Here is a 25891-nt window from a genome sequence, read left to right on the forward strand (position 1 = left end):
AATAATTTAGTATTTCATGTTGTTGTTGTAACTACAACAGTTCTAGAGATGTCTTCACATATAGTGAATAGTACTAGCCATACCATCTATTAAACTTATTACCTCCTCCTTCATAAATTTATACAAGGTGCTTCATATTTCTTCATAGTTATGTACCATTACTAGCTTTTGCACTTTAAAGACCAAGATATGAAGGCATTAACCTCTTAGGCATTAACAAGCTGTAAATTAAAACCACCTCTTTCTTCATTAGTACTCACCTTGAGGAAGTTGCATCTTCTTAACAACCATTAAGGAGCCTAGAGATGGGATTGAGAGCATAATGGATCCATGAAGCGTAGTTATGACATGGAGGGAATCGTCAACCTAGGGTGAGAAAAGACAACAGAACAATCTAGAGACCAAAAGACCTCTCAGTGGCAACTGGTGCTAGGAAGATCTCGATCGCTTTGAAGGATATTTACCTGCTATCCCTGAAGAAATAGAGAAGTTTCTTGTAGATAGTATAAAATTGTCCTAATGAAATTGAAATGGCATGTGTTGGTTATTAGGAGATATAGGGTCATTTTTTTCTATTAAAGACTTCATGCCTTATCATTTGTTGCACACTAGATTTCATTTTATGGATGACAATTGAAATGAGTGAACTAGTGAAACTGCCAGCATGAGAATACTAAATTTGTTAATCCTATGAGGATCCAGTTAATACTGAGAGGGGGGGGGGGGGGGTGAATCAGTATTAAGACCAATTCAAACTTTAACTCAAAATCAAACTAATCTCAGATTTGAATTCATTTAACAAATATCTCAACTTCTGTAATCAGATCTAATAACCTCTTTATCAGATTTGATTAACACATTAATCAAATCTTTTACCAATACTTTCACCACCAAAGCAATCATATAAACTTGCTCATTTACCAACTCATTAACCTTATCAATAAGATCAAATACTTTCTCAAACAACTTCTTATCAGTACTGGTAACCTTTGATAAACTTTTGATAAAATTTCATAACCGGTGTCTCAGAAATAATGCATGAAATGAAATATAAACAAGAACATCACATGAAAAACATTCCACACATGAACACCATAAGTTTTTGACATGGAAACCCAAATAGGGCAAAAACCATGGTAGGAGTTGGCACCCACAAATATTTGTACTCTTTTGAAGTATGCCTTGTTAGGAACTTAGCCCTATTAGGAGCTTACAATATGCCCGGTTATGAGAAGACCCTATTAGGAGTCACCCGGTTAGGGGATTTGCCTTCCAGCCCGATTAGGAGCTTGATGATCTGTTAGGATAAACCTTGTGAGAGGATTTAACACTCTTTTGAGAGCTTCCCTATTAGGGGACTTAAATGTTCAAGACCTGTTAGAACCTACCCGATTAAGGGATTTAACCTGCTGCAATTGTTAGGGAACAATGATAAGAAAATGATCTGTTACTTGCATTTCTTTGCTTGCTTGATCAAATCCAGTTATACTCAACACTCTGCAACTCTCTGGTAGATCTCACACTTCACTTGGATGACTTAACACATTCTCTAAGACCACCGACACAATAAACATTAACTGTGTCAACATAAATGGCCATCTCAACTAGGTCGGCCACAAAACCTAATTACATCATGAATTTACAATTAGATCATAAGAGATCATCATAGATCGCTATATAGATCATTACAATAAATTACAATGTAATATCAACTGTTGATTGATCATAACTCATCACGGAAATCCAATCTATATCCTCAAAACAGTCTACTAAGCGTTTTGCTGATTCCTAAGAAAATATTCCTTGAATCATGCCAAAATAGCTATCAAATCTTTCACGCGGGTTGTGTCATGTTACCAACTTCATGTAGACTTGTTGTCGATCACCGTCATAACAAAAGTCACTACCGGTTTGATGATTTCTTCACTAGTCTTTAAACCCTACTAAAACCTTAGCAAAACTTTATTAGAAATTTGAAACACGCCTTCTGGTAATCATCACAAGTTCTGGTTTCGGTCATATACATCTTTCCATGATACAAGCTCACCATCCAAACCACAAATCACCAATCGATCGATCCAATCAAATTTATTTTGCTTTACCGGTTAAAGTCCCATTTCACAGACTTTAGCACTCTGTTGGTAAACCCTATCTTCCAGTAAACCAAATCACTTAGATGACAAAACAAAACATCAGGAACATCAGTTGCCAACAATGACACCACAAATAACTGATCATTTTATCTATTCATAGAATCTCAATCTCTTCATCACAAATAGACTTCTATCCTTTATCGTTGCAGTCATCCAACTTCAATTGCATCACCTGATCTGCATCAATTATGTCAAATGCCAATAATCTCCCCCTTTGGCATTGATGACAACACTAACCAGATATACAATCATAATAACATCATCATCTGCAACTTGCTTGTTGATATCACATCTCTGTTGGTTCTCCTTTTTTGATCTTCCCTCTAACTAGTGCTTCTCTGATCTGATCTTCTAATCTTCAACTTCTCACATGTTTTCCATATCTGATTTCTATTCTTTTCTTCTCCCCCTTTGACAACAAAGATGTAAATGCATCACTTGTCTTTAATTTTGTTGCTACCTCTTTCATCATCTCTGCTATATAAATCATAAAAACTATAACAAAGCATTAAATCAGAACTTTACATTAGACTCGCTCCCCAAAGAAGTAGCATGTACCTTCATCAATCCTTAGTGAAAAATAAACATGAAATCCATAGGATTGATGGATCTCCATCATTTGAGTTCTTCTAGTGTAGGGGTCTAGCCCCTAGTTTACCTCTAAGAAACTCAAAGGTAGCCTTTGGTAAGGGCTTAGTAAAGCTATCAACTAACTAATCTTTACTCTTTACATATTCCATCTTCTCCTCCTTATCTTGAACTCTTTCCCTTAGGAAGTGATACTTTAATTCAATGTGCTTGGTTCTAGCATGAAGTACAAGATTCTTAGAAATGTTGATTGCACTTGTATTATCACAATAGATAGTAACCAGTTCTGACATATCTATCTTGAATCCTTCTAGCACATGTCTCATCCATATTTCCTGCGTGCAATTCATGGATGCAGCTACATACTCAACTTCAGTTGTAGATTGAGAAACACAAGTTTGTTTCTTGCTCGTCCATGCTACTAATCTTCCTCCAAGTAGAAAAGCTCCATCGGTTGTGCTTTTCCAATCATCCACATTACCTGCCCAATCAACATCAATAAAGACAACCAAAGTAAAATCACCTTTATAGGGATACCATAAACCATAGTCTATTGTGCCTTTGAGATACCGAAAAATTCTCTTCATAGCCACCATGTGACTTTATTTAGGCTCTTTTTGAAATCTAGCCACTAATCCAACAACATGAGCAATGTCTGGTCTGCTATGGACAAGATAGTGTATCTTGCCAATCATAGATCTGTACTCTTTTTCACTAACAATAGGGGAATCATCTTCCTTTGACAACTTGCAACTAGTCACCGTCGGTGTCCCTGCCAATTTGCAGTTTTCCATGCCGAAAGTCTTCAACACCTCTTTGATATAGTTGGTTTGACAAATAAGGATACCACCATCCAGTTGTTGAACCTGTAAGCCAATAAAGAATTTAATTTCACCGATTAGAGACATTCAAATTCCTTTTTCATTATATCAGCAAAGTCCATACACATATCATCATTACCACCAAAAATTATGTCATCAACAAACACTTCTGCTATTAGCATCTTGTCTCCATCAGTCTTAAAATAAATTTTGTTGTTCTAACTGGTACATTGGAATCCAATTTTGATCAAATGTGCATGTAATCTCTCATACCATGCTCTCGATGCCCGCTTAAGACCAGCCAAAGCTTTGTGCAATTTACACACCATGTCTTTATCATCAATCAAAGAAAATCCATATGGTTGTTCAATGTATACTTCTTCTTCTAGATCCCATTTAGAAAGGGTGACTTGACATCCATTTGGTAGACTTTGAATCCTTTATATGCAACAAATGCTAGTAGCATTCTTACACCTTCCAATCTAGCAACAGGTGCAAATGTTTCACCATAATTTTCACCTTCCTCTTGAGCATACCCTTTGCAGACTAACCTTGCTTTGTTTCTTACAATCCTTCCTTTTTCATCCAATTTATTCCTAAAGATCCATTTTCTTCCAATTACATTCTTATCCTTCGGTCTACGATCCAATTCTTCATTCATTGCCTTAACCCAATCATCATCCTTTAGTGCTTCCTTAACTGTCTTGGGTTCAATTGTAGATATCAAACATGAGTTCTCTTAGATCTTTCTCCTAGTTTGCACACCTGCATTCTTATCACCAATTCTTTGATCTTGTGAATGATTCAATCTGACATATCTAGGTATTGCCTGTGTCGGTTCTACATCTTCTTCATCCAGTTCTTCATCTTCTTCCTCACTGTCATTGTTCACCGTTTGAGCACCTAGTTCTGCATTTGCCGGTTCTTCATTATTATTTGCTTCTAGATCAATGATCACAAACTTTGTTGGCATTATAGTAAGAAAGATTGTTGGCATTTCAATATTAGAAGATTGTTGATATTCAGTAAGAATATTGAGAAGGTTGTTGAAGATTATTGATATAACTGAAGAAGGATGATAACTATCTTTATAACATTATTTTTTCATTGATGTCAAGAGATTGATTATCTGATTCAGTATGATGTTGCCATATCTTGAGAAGATTGATTAGAAGAGAATTAAGATGTTGATAAAAGACACAGAAAGAATGTGATGAATAAGGGGAGAAATATAAGTTATTCAATGGGCAACTATTACTGAGTTAGACAATGATGAGATCATGATGTTTAGATTGTTTTGATGTCCTACATATGTTGTTGATTGTAAGGTTAATACTATACTATGTCACCGAGCAAAGAACCTAGTCGGTAAACCCTAAGGAACCTAGTTGGTAAACCCTAAGGTTATCGATATCGGTTAATGAAGGCGAAATGTCTACCGAGTAAAGTTTAGTATTTACCGAGTTGCAACCGAGTTATGACAATGCGCATGGGATGGATAAAAGCATTATTTAATGAAGGACAATGATTAGCTAGAGATGTATAAATGATTGGTATGCCATGCATGAAGTTTGTTAAGGATCTATGGCAAAGGAAAATCGGCAAGAAGATCTACAACGCAGATTGAACTGTAATAACCTTGTGCAAGTTCCAAGAAAGGACTGCAAGTCCCGAGTCAAGGTAAAACATTTTCAGATCGAAAGGATACATTGAACCTAGTCAAGTTTGAAGATCTGATGGGTAAGATTGATCATGGGAAATGTGATCAAGGAGATTTAGCGGTTAGCAATTGTTTATAAATAAGAAATTATTGATAAACAATGGATGCGGGCAAGTGTATGCACATGGATGCTACATAGTGATTACCAAGCATAGAAGCTTGAAGACCTGTTTGAATAACAGAGTAGAGAGCCCAGCAGAGGGACAAGATAAGTCTTATGACTAGATTGTTTTGAGCAAATAAGAATCTGCTTCAGCATTTTAGATGTGAAGTTGCAGATAGATTTTTATTATTGTTATTTTGTAAGTGACAGAAAATCTCTTAACCGAGTGGACTTAACAGTCTTATATGTAAACCCTCTAGCAAGGTAACATTCTAAATGAGTGTTTGAAATCCTTTAACAAGGTAACTTCTAACAAAGTGAAGATCCTAACAAATCTGAGGGAAATCCCTTAACTGGGTCACATCTAGCAATGTGTTTGTAATCTTTAATAGGATTTGCTTTTAACTGAGCATACTCTAGAAGAGTATATTTCTTAGTGGGTCCGAAATCCCACAATGGTTTTTCCCTATTTGGGTTTCCACGTTAAATCTGGTGTTATGAGTGTTATGATGATTATATGCTTATGAGTTTGCATGTTTAACAGTTTTGGTTATATTGTTGAAGTATAAGTTACCGAGGTTGAATCTGTTGTTTTTATGGAAGATTAAGTTTGTATGATTCACCCCCCCCCCCCCTCATATTGTTAGCTATTAGCATCTGTACTTACATTAAGTATCAGAACTATCAATTGGTACCAGAGCTTTGGACTCCGGAAGAAAAAGTTTAAAGGTACTTGAGGCAAAGATCTGAAGATGTATAAAAGGGATGCATCGAAGCTGAACAAGTCAAGTTTCTCCACATGGCAGAAAAGGATGAAGCTATATTTACCAGAAATTGGAGAATATGCAACATATTATCTGGAGAATGATTACATTGCACCGAGCACCAACCCTATGACCTCGGAAGAGATAAAGGCAAAGCAAGAACATATTCAAGCTATGATTGAAATAACATCAGCATTGACCGACTCAGAGTTTAATGATCTAGAAGGTTGTAATGATGCAAAAGCAATGTGGACTAAGCTCATATCTGTGAATGGAGGTGATGAACATGTTCAAAGAGAAAAAGTAGATAGTCTAAGAGGACAACTTGAATCCATGAGAATGAATGAAGGTGAGAACATAACCCAATACAGTACAAGACTAAAGGAAATTGTCAATCAAATTAAAGGAGCAGGTGGAACTATTGAAGAAAAGGATATAACAAGTAAGTTGTTAAGAACCCTTCTACCAGCCTATGCTATTCGAGTCTCTGCAATCAATGAATTGAGGTCTGTATTTAACATGCCAGTTTCTTTAGATGCTACTATTGGTAAGCTACATGCATTTGAGTTAAGTAATTTTGATAACAGTGGGTCTTCGGTAAATAAAGTTGAATCTGCATTCAGTTCTTTTCATATTAGTGAATCTAATGATTACAATGATAGAGTGAGTAAGTACTCTGAAGGGAATCACAATGGAGCAAGTGAAAGATTTCATAAGAACATGGAAGAAGTGCACAAACTGTATGAAGAAATTAAGAAGCAAGAAGAGTTTGAAGCATTATTAGCCAGAAGGTTACCGAGAGGAAAAGGTAAGTATAAAGGGAAGCTACCTTTAAAATGTTTCAATTGTGATAAGATAGGACATATGGCTTCTAACTGCCCTGGCAAAGAATCTAGCGAAAAGAGAGAATACCGAGATAACAGGTAGAAAGACAACCAATATAGAGGACACCGAGACTTCAGAAGGAGAAATAGAAAGACATGTCTAATAGCTGATGAGGAATCCAACGATGACAAATCTAATGAAACTGATACTGAGGAAGTTGTTTATGTGGCTATTAAAGATGGATCTGATGAAGAAAGGTATGAAGAAAAATCTCTAATATCTCACATAAATAATAATGATTCTTGGATCATAGATAGTGGATGCTCACATCATATGACAGGTGATAAACACAAGTTTGTTAAATTAGAAGATTATGATGGAGGCTATGTAAGATTTGGTAATGATGCACCATGTCCGGTGAAAGGTAAAGGATATATGATACTTCTTAACAATGTTAAATGTGATGATATATATGATGAATACTAAGAGGGGGGGGGTGAATTAGTATGCCAAAAATCTCTGCACTAAAACACTTACATAGTCTAAAGATAAACCGGTAAAGCAGTCTAACAGTCAAACCAATTACCACACATGCAAACCAAAAAGCGAATAAAGCATTCACCCACAAAAGCAATACAACCATAACACAAGATATTTGATGTGGAAACCCAACTGGGAAAAACCACGGTGAGATGGAACTCACAAGTCACTATTTGCAGAATAGAAACCAGACCGGTTAAGGTCAAACCAGTTAAGGTCTTACAATGTTCTTCACCAGAACAGATCCTGTTAGGAATCTAAATCTTTGTTAGGAGATAAGTCCGATTAAAGACTACCTTGTTAGAGGATTTTAGATTCACATGTGTGAACCACCTTGTTAAAGGATTTTACAAAGGCTTTGAGGCCTACCCGGTTAAGGGCTACAGACTTGTCAAAGATGTGAGTAATCAACAAGTGTTTGATCTATCTAATAGCACAAACTGCTTGGTTAGATCCAGTATTGCTCACAGCTAATGCATTCTAGCATTACTTCAGTCTTCTCTCTCTCTCTCTCTCACACAGTTACAACTTGATCTTCTCAGATAAGATCGTTCTCAACTTCCACCTTAAACCCCAGCTCAACATTAACCCTTTCAACAACAACTTAAAACCCTAGACATGATGTCCTTTTAAAGGAATCTGATTTCATGTTGGTCCAATAGGATTATATTACAATTTCCTAGGTTCAATGAATCTAGACAAACTCAGTAACACGACACAAGAAGCACCGTCAATGTCTCGGCACCGTCAAACAATCGGTGGATTGGTAACTCATCACAAAATGTTGGTCGGTAACTCATCACAGAGTGTTACCGGTTCATACAAAATACCGGTTGCCGGTTTGACAAAAATGAAGACTGGTAAGAATGTGTTGTGCCGCTTTGCTCTCTCGTACCGCTTGGAATCTACGAACCTCTTGGGGTCGACATGCCGCTTCAGACCGGGAAACACATTCTGCAAAATCACCACTAGTCTAAAGACTAGTATACAACATATCGGTTGGAACAAATACCGGTTGAGCACAAGCTCATACATATAAAGGGGATCTCAATACAAGTGTGTGTCCATCAATGACAATCACAACATAAACAACAGAAACGCCAACAATCTCCCCCTTTGGCATTGATGGCAACACTTAGGAAAATAAAATTTTGACATCTAAGTGTTTTACAACAAAAAATTGCCATTAACAAAATTGCTTCCCCTAAGCATATACACTATCCCTTAAACAACACAGTGTATAGCAATTTTGCATACAGAGCATAATCATCAGAGCATATAGCATATATCACAACATATATCAAAATTTCAAAACAGATACTTCTCCCCCTCTGTCAGAAGATCAAAATTTTAAAACAAAAAACCAGATATACTTCTCCCCCTTTGCCAACAATGACAAAGTACCGCTTGAAAAACCCTGTTTCCATATATATATATAAAAGTTTATGACAATAATGAATAATACTTGTCAAAAACTGATTTATAGTCCTACAAAAATTGTTTCATGGATAGGGACCAGGACTCAAGTAGGGAGATTGCCACTTCCTTCTCTGTCTGCATCTGGGATACCTATTCCTCCATGGCATCTACTGTGCTCAGTTCCTATGTGACTGTCAGGGCATCCAGGTTCAGATAACACTTCTAAAAAATTTGCAGTCGTGGAAGTAATACTAGTTGAAGCTCCTGCAAATCCCTATATCTCTTGCTCCATCTTGGTTGACTGGATCTGGAACCGGTGAACGGTTTGCCCATATGCTGCAAAGGAATCATAAGGAGTCTTGAATGTGCCCAAGTAGGACTATAAGTCTGTTTGAAGCTGTTGCTTCTTGGCTAGCACATCATCACAGAACAGATGAGGTTGACAAATTTTACTGAGTAGCAAGTTCCCCTCATCCAAGGCATTCCTTATGTCCTTTTGATCTTTTAGCAGTTCACTCCTAAGCTCATTCAACTTCTTCACTAGAGCAACATTAAGAGCGTTTTGGTGCTCTTTCTTTACATTGGCCTTTGCTGCTTCTTCCAAACTCTGCACCTAATCGTCCACTACAGTACACAAAAGTTTGAGTTGTGCTAGTGATAATTCAGTGTCCGTAAGATTAGTACCAGGGATTAAACTGGTAAGTGTGTCTACAGCCGCCTGAATAATATCTTGTTCCCTTTTCCTGCAAATGCCTTCAAGGCGCTCTTGGGCAACCTTGATGCTCTGCATAAGCTCAGACTCACTTGCAGATTGGAGATCAATAGGACTCGAGATAGAAGTTGGTTTGGCTTGGCTCCCAGTTGCCTTAGGAGTCTCCATCTGTGTGCTCTTCATTGCTTCAATTGTCTTGTCTCCTTCTTCATTCTTTTTCCTCTCCTTCTCTTCTTTCTCTTTCTCTTCTCTCTTTTTCTTCTCTTCCTCTTCCATCTTCTTCTTGTCTTCCTCTTCTTTCTACTTATGCTCTGCTTCTGCCTTCTTCTTTGCTTCCTCTTCCTTCTTCTTATGTGCTTCCTCTTCCTTCTTCTTCTTCTCTTCCTCTTCCTTCTTTCTCTTTTCTTCATTATCCTCTTCTTCTTTCTTCTTCCTATCATCTTCTTGCTTCTTCTTTTCTTCATCTTTTCATTTCTCCTCTTCCTCTTTTCTCTTCTCTTCCTCTTTCTTCTTTTGCTCATCTTCATCCCTCTTCTTTTTCTCTTCCTGTTGCTTTGCCGCTTGATGTGTGTCCTCAGCCTGTTCACCACCCCAATCTACTTGTTGCCCTTGTTCAGTTCCCTCAAAAGGTATGTCCTGAGTGACATCTTCTACATCCAGGGCATTGACATCGATGGTGTCGATTGGTTCTTCCACTAGGTTTCCTTCCTCATCAAAGACTTCATCCAGTTTGGAAATAACCGGTTCCTTTTCTGCTTGGAGGTTGGCCATTCGTGCTTTGTGAGAGCTGATAGCATGAGCCATATGTTGATGAGTATCTTTTTCAACATCATCAACTCTCCCCTCCAACAACTAGAGTCTTCTTCTCCTTGTGAAGAAGAGACCTTTATTTTGATCCAAGGCATCAAATAATTCTGAATTTGAGAGTTCGGGGAAGTATTGTGCAAAGACTTTCTCCCTAATCTCCTGTTCCTTTTCAATGGCAATGTGCCATTTATTATCTAATGCTTTAAATAATTAATCCGGTGTCTGAGATTTAATCTCTGATGGTGACCGGTCATTTTTACATAAATAAAGAATGATTTCCTGAAGTACTTCATCTTTTTCCTCACTATTAAATTCATCATAATAGTCTACTAAATCAAGAAGTAACTTTCTCCTAATATTTTTTACTGTTCTTTGACAATGTGTCAAAGGTTTGTATGAGGAGATGTCTATATTTACCAATGCGGATGCTGCCGGTTCATTCTTCTTCATCTTCTTTGTCTGTCTTGCCTTCTTTGGTTGTTCATCAGACTCGGTTTCTTCGGAGTCCAGTTCATTTGCCTTAGTCTTCCTCTTTCTTTTGAAGACTTTTGCCGGTTTTACCTCCGGTTTCTTCTTTGCCGGTGACCGCTTGGTCACTCTTGGAGTTGCAGTGGTAGCCGGTGCCGATGCTGCAGGCACTGCCTTAGCTTTCTTAGCTGCTAGTTCTTTTCCCTTCTTCATCGATGGTTCTTCAACCGGTGCAATCCTCTCAAAGTAGGTTCTGGTCCTCTTAGCCTTTGGATCAAGAGGCAAGGCAATAAGGGTTGAGGCATACCTTTCTAGCATGTCAAACATAACTTCATAGCCCATTGGCTCTACCTCCTCCATTCTAGGCTCAATAGCCTCCATTAAACATTTGTCCACCTGAATAGTGAAACAGATGTCATCTTCGTATTTCTTCACTATGTCACCTGAGATTCTTACCCTCTGACTCATCTTTCTTCTGAACTCATCAAAATATTTGTTCAGTATCTCAGGGTAGCCGGTTCCAATGGCTTGTATGCTTTCCTTTATCTGTTTGGTTACCGGTTGGTCAGGGGACCACTGGACATCTCCTACACCAGGAAAGTAGCCTTGGAAATAAAAGAACAACCCTACCAGTAGTTGTCCAAACTTAAACCTCAGTGAATTGTCCTGTTTGATTGCCTTAAAAGTTAACAGGAGTTGCCTCTGCATACTGGTTCATAGGTCAAATTATTTATCCTCTTTAACCATTCGGTAAGCGGCATTTACTGCTGCAGCAGATACATAATTAATCCTGCTGGCTGAGAATGTTTTGTAGCCTATCACGATGCAGGCGTATTTCACCAGATCATCCTTGATAGGATTAACTGTCATACCTCATGAATCACTAGTTGAACCGGTGAGCTTGGTCATTTCCGTTTTGCTTACCGTTCTTAGGGCTGACACTTCCCTTGTGTTGCAGAAATCGGTGACTGCATGAATTGCCTGAGGCGTGATATCATGTGTCCTCTCCAGGTACATCTTGTCACCATGGACTCTGCTCAAGATGATCCTGATGTGATCCTCTATGAAGTCTTCCAGAAAATATACTGCATTATGGAGTTTCTTCTTCTCTAAGATACTGAACTCCGGTTTGATCTTTTTGTCCTTGCCACAAAATAGACCTAACTGAGTATGAATAGCTAAAGACGCTAGGTCTTCTATTTTGCAATCAATATAATCAGAAATTCCTTCTTCGACTATGACTCTAGCCAGAACTTGTGACAAAGCATTATATTTAGACTTCCTCTGAATAAAACTTTCCGACTCAATTGATGTACTCGAACTGGTATGAGATGCAGAAGCCATTGAAGAGTATTTCAAGAACACGAAAAATACCTTTCAAACACGAATTTAGGGCTTCCTGATTCTGCTTCACTTCACTCTCCGTCGGATGCCAAATCACCGCTTTGTGTTCTCTACTACCGCTTGCAAACTGGATTTGAATCTCTTTCAAGGTTATTCAATTTCTTGAAATCTAAGCTCAAATCGCCTTTTCTTCGCTCTGCATTTGAAAACTTTTCTTCGCTTGAAAACAGATAGTGAGAAATGATTTGAAAAATGCATTTATACATGTCTCTCACCTACCATCATTAATGCTCCTCTATTAGGGTGTAAACCATAATTTGTCTTTTTTACCATTTCCGGTCTTTTTCCAAGCAACAGGTATCACATACCAGTTAAGGTCTTTTACCGGTGTCAACCGGGGGTTCGAAAGCATTTCGCCGTTTGCTCCCCCTAAGCCTTTAAGGCTTAGTTTGCCGGTTCTGATATTTCCACACTAGGTGCAGAAATCGGTTCCTCTTCCGCCATTATTGGTTTCTTCCTCCATGTTTTCTTCATGTCCTCTTGAACTTTTTCAACATCGATTTCTCCTTCCTGAGTGACCGGTATATCATCAGATATACTTTTTCTGCTTCTGCAGAATCTTGCAATGTGACTCGGTTTGTTGCAGTGATAGCAAACAAGTCCAGGTGCTCTCCAAGGTCCATTGTACATGTTTCTATTCTTCCTTCTGCATGTTGCAGTAGTGTGACCATGACCATGACAGATCATACAACTTTCTCTCCATCCGGTTGTTGCTTGATGGCCACCACTTCTTGACTGATGATTGAAGACATTAAACCAGTTGTGGTTCCGGTTCATAAAAGATTCAGGACCAGTTCCTTGGGTCCTCTGAGGATATCTTCCAGTGTTATCCATTACAGACCTACATTCAAATGCTCTATGCCCAAACTTGTTGCATGCATAACAATGACCATTGAACTTATTGGATCTAGGTACATTGTTGATAAAATAAGAAAAATTATTGTAGGCTTTTCTCCTACATACATTGGCAGTGTGTCCTTCTTTAAGACAGTTAAAGCAAACAGGTTTGAATTTTTGCTTACCTTTTCCTTTGAGTGTCGGTTGCTTCTTTGATGCTTCAGCATTTGTTCCTGAGGATTCTCCTTCCTCATGTCCAGAAAAACCAAGACCATTGGTATTCTTTGCCGGTCTAGATGACTCAAGCTTTTGCTCTAGCTTGACAGTACTTTTGCCAAACTTAACAAGTATTTCCTTTGACTCAAAGAGTTCTTTGGAAATAGCAGTGTTTGTCTCCATTAGACTTGCATTTTCTGAGATGGCTATGTTCAGTTCTCCTTGCATGTCTTCTTTTTCCATTCTACTCTCATGAAGGCGAGCAGTCAGTGCACTGATCTCTTGTTTCAACTTGGAGATCTCATGATCTCTATCCTTTATCTGATCTTCAACTTTTCTCCTATTCTCAAGCTCTTGACTAAACCTAATAGTCAGTCCTTCCAACTCCTTTCTTAGATTGGAGTTTGGATCATTCAGTTTATTTACTTTAGCAATCATGGCTTCCATGTTAGATTCATCTTCATAACTACTTTCCGATAGTTCCATCGGTTTTTCTGCATGTTCTCTCCTTTTTTCTTAAGATGCCTTGTATTTGACCATAAGATCATCATAGGCTTGCTCAGACTTAGTGAGCCATTGAGTAAGTTTCCTCATGGTGTATTCCCCCATATCTCTTTCCAAGTGGTTAAACTTATAGAAAGGTAGGCTCTGATACCAATTGATGAATACTAAGAGGGGGGGGGGTGAATTAGTATGCCAAAAATCTCTGCACTAAACACTTACATAGTCTAAAGATAAACCGGTAAAGCAGTCTAATAGTCAAACCGGTTACCACACATGCAAACCAAAAAGCGAATAAAGCATTCACCCACAAAAGAAATACAACCATAACACAAGATATTTGATGTGGAAACCCAACTGGGAAAAACCACGGTGAGATGGAACTCACAAGTCACTATCTGCAGAATAGAAACTAGACCGGTTAAGGTTAGACCGGTTAAGGTCTTACAATGTTCTTCACCAGAACAGATCCTGTTAGGAATCTCAATCTCTATTAGGAGATAAGTCCGATTAAAGACTACCTTGTTAGAGGATTTTAGATTCACATGTGTGAACCACCTTGTTAAAGGATTTTACAAAGGCTTTGAGGCCTACCCGATTAAGGGCTACAGACTTGTCAAAGATGTGAGTAATCAACAAGTGTTTGATCTATCTAATAGCACAAACTGCTTGGTTAGATCCAGTATTGCTCATAGCTAATGCATTCCAGCATTACTTCAGTCTTCTCTCTCTCTCTCACAGTTACAACTTGATCTTCTCAGATAAGATCATTCTCAACTTCCACCTTAAACCCTAGCTCAACATTAACCCTTTCAGCAACAACTTAAAACCCTAGACATGATGTCCTTTTAAAGGAATCTGATTTCATGTCGGTCCAATAAGATTACATTACAATTTCCTAGGTTCAATGAATCTAGACAAACTCAGTAACACGACACAAGAAGCACCGTCAATGTGTCGGCACCGTTAAACAATCAGTGGATTGGTAACTCATCACAAAATGTCGGTTGGTAACTCATCACAGAGTGTTACCGGTTCATACAAAATACCGGTTGCCGGTTTGACAAAAATGAAGACTGGTAAGAATGTGTTGTGTCGCTTTGCTCCCTCGTACTGCTTGGAATCTACGAATTGCTTGGGGTCGACATGCCACTTCAAACTGGGAAACACATTCTGCAAAATCACCACTAGTCTAAAGACTAGTATACAACATATTGGTTGGAACAAATACCGGTTGAGCACAAGCTCATACATATAAAGGGGATCTCAATACAAGTGTGTGTCCATCAATGACAATCACAACATAAACAACAGAAATGCCAATAGTATACTAGGTTGAAGGATTGAAATACAATTTGTTGAGTGTAGCACAACTAAACAATACAGGATACCGAATAGAATTTCAGAAAGGAATTGTCAAAGTTCATGACAAGCATGGAAAGTTAGCTACTACCGGGACACAAACAAAAGGTAATACATTTCATCTTGACTCAACAAGGAACAAGTGTCTTTATGCAAAGATAGATGATACCTGGTTATGGCATAAAAGGTTTTGTCATGTAAATTTTGATAATCTGATCAAAATAAGTAAAAAGCACCGAGTAAGAGGTCTACCAAGTCTTGAAAAATCCGAGAATGCTATGTGTTGAGGATGCCAGATGGGTAAGATGACAAGATCAATCTTTACAAGTAAGTCCTACACTTCTAAAGGAATTTTAGATCTAGTACACACTGATCTTTGTGGTCCTATGAAAGTTCAAAGTTACTATGGTGATAAATATTTCATATTATTTGTGGATGATTACTCAAGGATGATGTCAGTCATGTTTTTAAAAGAAAAATCAGAAGCTTTTCAAATATTTAAATGGTACAAGGCAAGAGTTGAAAATGAAACAGGAAGACAACTGAAATGTCTTAGATCTGATAGAGGAGGAGAATTCACTTCTGATGAATTTAACTTATTCTGCAATGATCATGGTATAAAGAGGCAAGTATCTGCACCGAGAACACCTCAACAAAATGGGATAGCCAAAAGAAGAAATAGATCAATTGTGGATTGTGCAAGAACCCTGATGATAGAAAAGAGGGTACCTCAAACATTTTGGAGAGAAGCAATCAACACTGCAGTTTACACCCTGAACCGAGTTCAATTGAAGAAAGAAACTATGAAGACACCTTATGAGATCTGGTATGACAAGAAACCTAATGTAAGTTACTTTAAAATCTTTGGAAGTAGATGCTATGTTCACAAAGATGACAAAAATGGAAAGTTTGATCAGAAAAGTGAAGAAGGAACATTTCTTGGTTATTCTTCTAGAAGTAAAGCATTTAAATGTCTGATCAAATCATCTAACAAAATAGTGGAAAGTGCAAATGTGAAAATTGATGAATTTGCAGAAAGAAATGATGAAGGAAATTCCAAAGAACCAGAAGATTATGAAGAATTCGTTTATGTTCAACCGAGAAGTCCTATCGAGAAAGCTGCTGAAGAAAATGAAGATAATGTCGAGTTACCGAGTGATGAAGAAGATCATACAGAACCTATCGAGCCTATATTAGCCAAATATGTCAGAAGACATCATGCAGAAAGTCAAATTATAGGAGATAAGGATGATCCTATGATGACAAGGAACAAACTAAGACAAAACACATGTTTGATATCTGAATTTGAACCGAGAATAGTGAAAGAGACATTTAACAGTGAAGATTGGGTAAATGCTATGACAAAAGAGTTTGATCAAATCAAGAAGAATGACACATGGACACTAATCCCAAGACCAAAGGACAAAAATGTAATCAGTACTAAGTGGATTTTCAGAAACAAGCTAAATGAGAAAGGTGAAGTCATTCGCAACAAAGCAAGACTAGTTTGCAAAGGTTATGCTCAAGAAGAAGGAATAGATTATGGTGAGACTTTTGTACCTGTGGCTAGACTTGAGGGAGTAAGAACATTGTTGACATATGCTGCTTTCAAAAATTTCAAGGTATATCAAATGGATGTTAAATCTGCATTTTTGAATGTGTAGCGTCCTAAAATTGCGACACTTGCAATTTCGACTGCATTTCGGTCTTCACGATGGCGACGCAACACGCAACCTGAATGGAGACCCCGAAACCTGATTACGACACTAAAAACTGCATTTTTCAAGCACCCTGGCTTGAACCTCCTTTGCACCCTGCTGTCCCGGGAGGTGGGACCAGAGCGCCCAGCGCCCTGGTCCCCCAGGACCATGGCGCCCAGCGCCTTGGTCCCTGGGCCTATTTTGGGCCCGGTCTCCTATGGGGTCTCGAGTCTTTTTGTTTGCAAATTGGAAATTAACTTTCCTGGTCGGCCTAAGGTCGGGAAAATCAGTCTATTAACCCTAATTGACAAGTATATAAACTACATTTTGCCTCTCCCATTGGCGGTAAGAAGGACATATGTGTACAAGCGTGGAAACTATACTCAAGCATTCAAGCATTCAAGCATTCAAGCATTCATTCCAAGTCTCCATTCAAGGCTAAGTGTTGCATTCAAGACAAGGATTCAACCATTGAAGAGGAGATCACTCACTACATGCTACATACAACATACAACATACAACAAACAACAACATCTATACCTTCGCACATAAGGATACAAACATCCTTACAACAAGGTATTAGTACTTGTTTTACATTACATACATTTACATTTACAACAATTTCTCATTTCTTGGTTAATTCCAAAACCGGGGTTTGACCTAAAGGCAAACCCCTAATCCCTAACCCCCCAATCGTCTTCGCTTTTCTGTGTGTAGGTTGCAGGTACGCGGCTGAAATTGAAGATATGGAATCCTTGTGCAGAGACGAACAGATCCCCCTTCGTTTCGTGGATTTTTCGGAGGACCGTGGCGCCGGGCGCCATCGTCCCGACAACTTTTGCTCAAATTTGCAGGACAGTGCCGTATCGACATTTTACTGCTAATTACAAGTCCGCAGCTTCATCCTATATCCCTATCTCAGTTTATAAGTGAATCTTTGTCACTTTCTATGCATTCTTAGCTTAATTCTTCTATCAACATTCTTTACAAAAGAGGGTAGCCTTGCTGTCTTAACCCTTGAAATGCATTTAGCATCCAATCTTGCATTGTGTGGGATTGGATCTTGTGGGTTTCAACCCCTCTTTTGAATGTAAAGTCTCTCCCTTAAGTGAAAACCATCAACCCTAGCGACCTCCCTTCTCTCTCCTTGGAGTTGGAAGAGGGGAGAGCAACTAGGGTTCGATGGCGATTTTCCGCTTTACATTTTGGTGAACCCGACGTGAACATCCTTTCTGATTATTCATGATTAGATCTGAAAATTGGCTTCTTTGATTACATTTCCATGTTTGATCTTTTGCAAATTTTAGAGGTTGATTGCATAAAAACCCTAAATTTTCTTTTGAAAATTGAACTTGCGAAATGTTTAATTATTAATGCTTGTTTCAGATCTGCTCTTCTATTACAAATTATCAATTCATATTTGTGCGTTAATTTTGAAAATTAAGTGGTTAAGTGTCAAAACCCTAATTTTTGAAACCCTATTGATTCAACCTTTGTCCGACAATTTCACTGATCAAAACATCTCCAAATCAGCTGTAACTTTGGATTCCGCAATAAAATCACAATATCTTTTATCCCTGAAAATTTGGAAAAAAGTTGCGAGGACCATGTGCACTCCGAGCGCCATTGTCCCTGACATTTTTTCCAAAATTTTGGGAGCAAGATCTTACTGTATTTTCCTGCTAAAATCCAGAATTTTGGCTGATTTTATCAATTATAACACTTTCAAAATTACAGTCAAAGTTGGTCTTGTGATTGCTTGGTTTAGGGCTTCTAATTATTCAAAAATCATTGAAATTGAAATTTTGTGTCAAAATTGTGTTCTTACTATCCTAAATCTGAAAAGTGTGTTTGCATTCATTCGAAATTTCAGTGCTTCATTCAAATTCTTGCAATTTGGGACTTTTGAAATTAAATGCTTAATTACAACAACTTTGATTTCCGCTTCCAAAATTGAATTTTGCGTGAAATTGAGTCAACTTTTGAATTTCAAAACTTGCATTGCTTTTGACATTCCCTCTAAAATCATAAAATTCAAAATTTCAGTTTCCCTCTCTTTTTCAAAATTCAAATTTTGCATTTTCGACAATCTGGGTAGGGTTCAATTTTGAGATTGCAACTTTAATTTGGCCTATCTACAGATCGTAAAATCACTCAATTTTTTCAGGTTAGCTGCAAAATCATCATAACTTTCATCCCTGCAAATTTCAAAAAAAGTTGTGAGGACCGTGTGCACTCCGAGCGCCACGGTCCCAGACATTTTTTCCGAAATTTCGGGAGATTGTCCTGATTGTATTTAACAGCTTAAATCTAGAAGATTGGCTGATTTTACTGAAAATTGCTACCTCTAAAATTCAAAATCTTTTCTCCCTCTCTAGTGCATGAGTTTTACAACAACAAGCCCTACTTACACTATTCCCGTTAGACGAAGCCGTAGAATTAAGTCTTTCCGAGGTTTAATTACCGAGGAGATGGAACCTAATTTGAATAGCCTTTTTAACGAGGACATGGGTAATTCCTCTAATCCTCCTAATGATGAAGAAGCTCTCCATGAGGTTTCTATAGAACAACTTTCAAAATTGGATAATCAATTTGATGATTTTCACCAATGGATGTCTCATGAGTATCCCGATAGTCAAGCTCTTCCTTTAATTGAGGGTCTAAAACATATGCTTCAAAGTGATAAGAATGGAATTGATATTTTGCGTGGTATTGCACACATTGTGGATTCGAATGTGATGCCTATGAAGAGTTGTGCCGAAACTTTAGGTTATACACAACCTCCTACACAAGTCAATCACTTTATTCCTTTGACAACTTCTATTGCTAGCATACCTACCTTTACATCAAACATAATGACTACTTCTATACAAGACATTCCCCCTGTGATCACCAGTCATGGGGGCAATCCTCCCTCTTCAATTAACCCTCTTCCTTCATTCAATCCGACTTCTTCATTCATTCCTTCAATGAGTGTTCCTATTACATCTCCACAAATGAACATGACGCAAGGGGGCAACTCATTTAATCATTCCATTCCTCCTTGTAGTGTTCCTCCTGTCCAATCATCTCCTATGACTAATTATCATAGGGTCCCGCCACCTTACTCTTTACCTTCTTTCAATAACATAACACCTCCATCTCAATCTAACACATCTAATATGAATTCTTCGACTGAAGCAACTATTAACAATCTTGCACAAACTGTCTCTTCTTTACAGCAACAAATTGCCTCTATGAATCAATCTAAGTTTAGTGTGCCCACATTTGATGTTGCAAGCCCACTTTCTCTTGACATTGTCCGAGCTATTCCCCCTAAACATGTTGAAATTCCGCATTTGGAGCTTTATAATGGTAAGGGTGATCCTCTAACACATGTTAAGACCTTTCAAACAATATGTACTGATTTTGCTTATGACCAAAGGTTGCTTGCAAAATTGTTTACTAGAACATTAAGAGACAAAGCCCTACAATGGTATTGCTCATTGCCTTCTTATTCTATTACTTCTTTTGAACAACTTGCAAATGCTTTCATTCAACAATTTCAAAACAATATAAGTCCTAAGGTTACTTTGATTGATTTAATGCATTGTAAACAAGGTGTTAAAGAAAAAGTGACTGATTTCATTGGTAGATATAAGCATTTGTATGCTCAAATTTCTTTTCCAGTGCCTGACAATGATATTCAAAGAATCTTTATTTCTAATTTACAAAAAGATATTCGAGACAAACTTCTGTTTTCTGAGTTTACTTCTTTCCAACAGTTGTGTGCAACTCTTCACAATTATCAACTGACTGTGAGTCAAATGGAACAATCACATCCTATGACTCCGAGTGATAAGGGTGATAGTAGTCAACAACCATTTGGGAAGTTTAAACTGAATAGAGATTCCATCAAATTCAATGAAAACATCATCAACAACAATGTGAATGCAGCATCAGGTGTGCCTCCTATTTCTAAATTTTTCAAGAAAGAAAGAAAGTATACTCCTTTGAATGAATCATTGCATAGTATTATGAATAAGTTATTGGAACAAAATGTGCTTACTCTTCCTCCTATAAGGCAAATTGATCCTGCAAAGATTACTTCACCTTATTTTGATAACAAATCTTTTTGTCACTTTCATCGTCAGCCTGGGCATGATACTGAAAAATGTTTTTCTTTAAAGGGTAAAATTCAAGATTTGATTGATAATAATACTATCTCTGTTTCTAGAGTGAATGATAAAGGCAACACATCTGTAGCTCCTCCTAACCAAAATCTTTAGATTTTTACTGATCCATTACCTTCTCATACTTCTAATGCGATTGAGGCTAATGATTCCTCTCTCTCATCTGATGGTCTTGTGTCTATGACTCCGAATGTGATTAACTTTGTAGAGTAGCAAGAAATCCCTAAAGAACCTTCCATTACATTTGATTCTAGTGAAACTATCAGGGCACCTGATGGTCCTTTATACATAGTTGCAAAAGTTAAGGATACACCTTGCCGTGGAGTGCTTATTGATCCTTCGTGCATGGTTAATGTTATTACTGAAGAATTTCTTTTTACTTTGCAATTGAATCAAGTGATCTATGACAAAACAGATGTGGTTGTGAAATTATTTGATGCATTTTCTTCTCCTGCAATTGGTTCTATTACATTACCTATTGAGGTCCATAACAAATCTCTTGATGTGAACTTTGCTATTATTCCTTCATCCGAACAATTTCATGTGAAGCTTGGCTATCCTTGGCTATCTTCCATGAAAGCTATTGCTTCTCCTATTCACAAGTGTTTGAAATTTCCCCATAATGGTGAAGTTGTTACTGTCAATCATAGTCTCTTTAAACCAGCTGAAAGAACTTTTAGCGTTCCTATTGATTACTTTTGGCCTAAACAATTCCAATCTCTTCCTCCGTGAAGTGATCATCTTTTCAAATCTTATCAAAAGTGGAAAAAAGACATGATCCTATCTCTAAGTGAACCTAGAACACCCAAACTTGACATTCCTATCATTCTTGAGAAGGAAGTTCTTCCTTTGAAAGATAAAACTAATGTCTTTCCTCAAGAAGATTCCCAACCCATCCCTATGAATGTGACTATGCCTATGATTAATAAACTTCCTAAAAGTAGACCTATCCCTCCTCGTCATGATGGACTCGGTCTCCTTCCAAAACCAAATATTCCTCCCTTATATGGAGCAGTTCCTCCTCCTTCCTCTTATGGAGAGAAGAGACCTTCCTCTTCTCCTATTGTTCAACCTAAGAGACCACAACCTAAACACCCAAGTGATAAGGATGAGAACATTCCTCCTCCTCAATCTTCTCAACTTCCTACTAAGACTAGACGAAATCATTCTGCACGTGAACACCGACGAAAGTGTCGTCTTAGAACTCAGGCAGCTGCTTCTCAAACTTTGCAATCCCCAAAAACACCTTCAACAAGCATTATTCCATTTTCTCCTCAGCTGACGATTGAGCCGAAATCTCCTAAACATAAGATGCATGATGGTCTTGATCCTGTGCGAGTTAAAGATCCTATTTTTATAAATCTTGATGATGATATAGATGAAAATGTTATTCATGATGAAAATGTTACTTCTCTTGCTTCTGATAGTGAATATGAACTTGTTGATATTGATAACCATTTATCTAATGAATTTTCTAAAGCACTTATCCTAGCTCCTAGGGAAGAACAATGTGGCTTGGACCATGAACATAGCCCTTGTTTGGATCTTGTGATAGCTCCATCTGCTGTGTTGGATGTTCCTCCTCTAGCGTGTTTCCTACCTTCTCGAAATATTGATCAGCAAGATCGAGGGGTAGATGATGTGCTAGACTAGTTTCATTAGCATAGCAGATTCTCTCCCCCTCTCTTTTATTACTTCTTCTATATGTTATTCTCATTCTTCTATTTGTTGTCCTTAGTGTTGTCTACTTGAGGACGATGCAAAACATTGAGATCTCTCGATCTCTCTCATGTTGACTCAAAAGACACATGTGTTCCCTTCTTCTAGGCGACCTTCCTTGATTGGGGAATGAAGAACAATTATGCATACATACATATGATATACATGAATTATCATACAGCATACTGACCCCGAGGAAAGCGAAGTCACCTCGTGCTTTGTGTTTTGTGTCTATTATCATTGGGCTTATCTCACACTTGGGGGCTAAATCCTTGTGATAACGTGCTCCTTTCCCTTTTTCATTTTCTTATATGTATCACTACCCTAAAGCAATCACCCCCGGTGAGGCGTGTGCGATCGCTTTAACGTAGGGGGGCATACATCCCATCCATATCTTTTCAAGATACTTGAAAATTTCTTGACAAATTTAGCTTTGCCTTGAAAATTTTTGATATCTTTCGTGCATGACTCATAGTGAGGGAACCTTACTACTGACAGTCATGGTTCTCCCTCGTGATCTTCCCTTTTACTTTGTCAATCAAAATCGTAAGATCCTTAGTCCACTGGGGGCTTGGTGTATCTTGCCTCCTTGACGTGGTGAAAGTCTTTCAATGTTGTTTCCTTGTACTTTACCGGAAGTATGAGCATACATACTCCCACTAAAGTGGGGGCTAAATGTAGCATCCTAAAATTGTGACACTTGCAATTTCAACTGCATTTCGGTCTTCACGATGGCGACGCAACACGCAACCTGAATGGAGACCCCGAAACCTGATTACGACACTAAAAACTGCATTTTTCAAGCACCCTGGCCTGAACCTCCTTTGCACCCTGCTGTCCCGGGAGGTGGGACCAGAGCGCCCAACGCCCTGGTCCTTCAGGACCAGGGTGCCCAGCGCCCTGGTCCCCCAGGACCATGGCACCCAGCGCCTTGGTCCCTGGGCCTATTTTGGGCCCGGTCTCCTATGGGGTCTCGAGTCTTTTTGTTTGCAAATTGGAAATTAACTTTCCTGGTCGGCCTAAGGTCGGGAAAATCAGTCTATTAACCCTAATTGACAAGTATATAAACTACATTTTGCCTCTCCCATTGGGGGTAAGAAGGACATATGTGTACAAGCGTGGAAACTATACTCAAGCATTCAAGCATTCAAGCATTCATTCCAAGTGTCCATTCAAGGCTAAGTGTTGCATTCAAGACAAGGATTCAACCATTGAAGAGGAGATCGCTCACTACATGCTACATACAACATACAACATACAACAAACAACAACATCTATACCTTCGCACATAAGGATACAAACATCCTTACAACAAGGTATTAGTACTTGTTTTACATTACATACATTTACATTTACAGTAATTTCTCATTTCTTGGTTAATTCCAAAACCGGGGTTTGACCTAAAGGCAAACCCCTAATCCCTAACCCCCCAATCGTCTTCACTTTTCTGTGTGTAGGTTGTAGGTACACGGCTGAAATTGAAGATCTGGAATCCTTGTGTAGAGACAAACAGATCCCCCTTCGTTTCGCGGATTTTTCAGAGGACCGTGGCGCCGGGCGCCATCGTCCCGACAACTTTTGCTCAAATTTGCAGGACAGCGCCATATCGACATTTTACTGCTAATTCCAGGTCCACAGCTTCATCCTATATCCCTATCTCAGTTTATAAGCAAATCTTTGTCACTTTCTATGCATTCCTAGCTTAATTCTTCTATCAACATTCTTTACAAAAGAGGGTAGCCTTGCTGTCTTAACCCTTGAAACGCATTTAGCATCCAATCTTGCATTGTGTGGGATTGGATCTTGTGGGTTTCAACCCCTCTTTTGAATGTAAAGTCTCTCCCTTAAGTGAAAACCATCAACCCTAGCGACCTCCCTTCTCTCTCCTTGGAGTTGGAAGAGGGGAGAGCAACTAGGGTTCGATTGCGATTTTCCGCTTTACAGAATGGTATACTAGAAGAAGAAGTTTACATTGAACAACCTGAAGGATTTGTTGAAGACAAGAGTAAAGATCAGACATGCAAACTAAACAAAGCTTTATATGGTCTGAAACAAGCACCTAGAGCATGGTATGAAAGACTGCACTCTTACTTAATCAAGATTGGTTTTATAAGGACAAGTGAAAACAACAACATGTAGACGAAGAAAGATGAAGACAATGGAATACTGATCTCAACCATATTTGTTGATGATATCATATTTTGTGGAAATGATTCTCTATGCAAGAATTTTGGTAATGAAATGTGCAAAGAATTTGAGATGTCACTAATCGGTGAGATAAAGTATTTTATAGGTTTACAGATATTGCAAATGAAAGATGAGATTTTCATTACTCAATCCAAGTACATAAAGAAAATCTTGAAGAAATTTGGAATGGAGGATTCTAAACCAGTAAGTACTCCTATGACTACTAACTGTAAATTATCAAAGAATGATGAATCTGCATCTGTTGATGAAACACTTTACCAATCTATGATTGGAAAATTGCAATATGTTGTGCATAGTAGACCGGATATAGCACACATAGTAGGTATTGTAGCAAGATTCTCTATAGATCCCAAGGAGACACATATGACAACAATCAAGAGAATTTTCAGATACTTGAGAGGAATTGAAGATTATGGCTTAGTATATGAAAAGAGAAATGATTTTGATTTAAAAGTTTATACTGATGTTGATTGGGCAGGCAACATTGATGATAGGAAAAGCACAAGTGGTGGAGCTTTCTTTTTAGGAGAAAGACTAGTGAGTTGGCTTAGCAAGAAATAAGGATGTATCTCACAGTTAACAACAAAAGCTAAATATGTTGCTGCAGCATTGAATTGTACCAATATAGCATGGATCAAACAACTGTTCAAAGGAATAAATAAGAAAGTTACCAAACCAGTAACTATATTCTTTGATAATACTAGTGCCATTAACATTTCAAAGAATCCAGTGATGCACTCTAAGACAAAGCATATATCTATAAAGTATCACTATCTCAGAGAAGAAAGTTGTGTTGGAATATATCAGTTCAAAGGAGCAATTAGTAGATATCTTCACAAAGCCATTGCCAAG

Source organism: Cryptomeria japonica, chromosome 11 (genome assembly GCF_030272615.1).
Source record: "Cryptomeria japonica chromosome 11, Sugi_1.0, whole genome shotgun sequence".
Classification (NCBI taxonomy): Eukaryota; Viridiplantae; Streptophyta; class Pinopsida; order Cupressales; family Cupressaceae; genus Cryptomeria; species Cryptomeria japonica.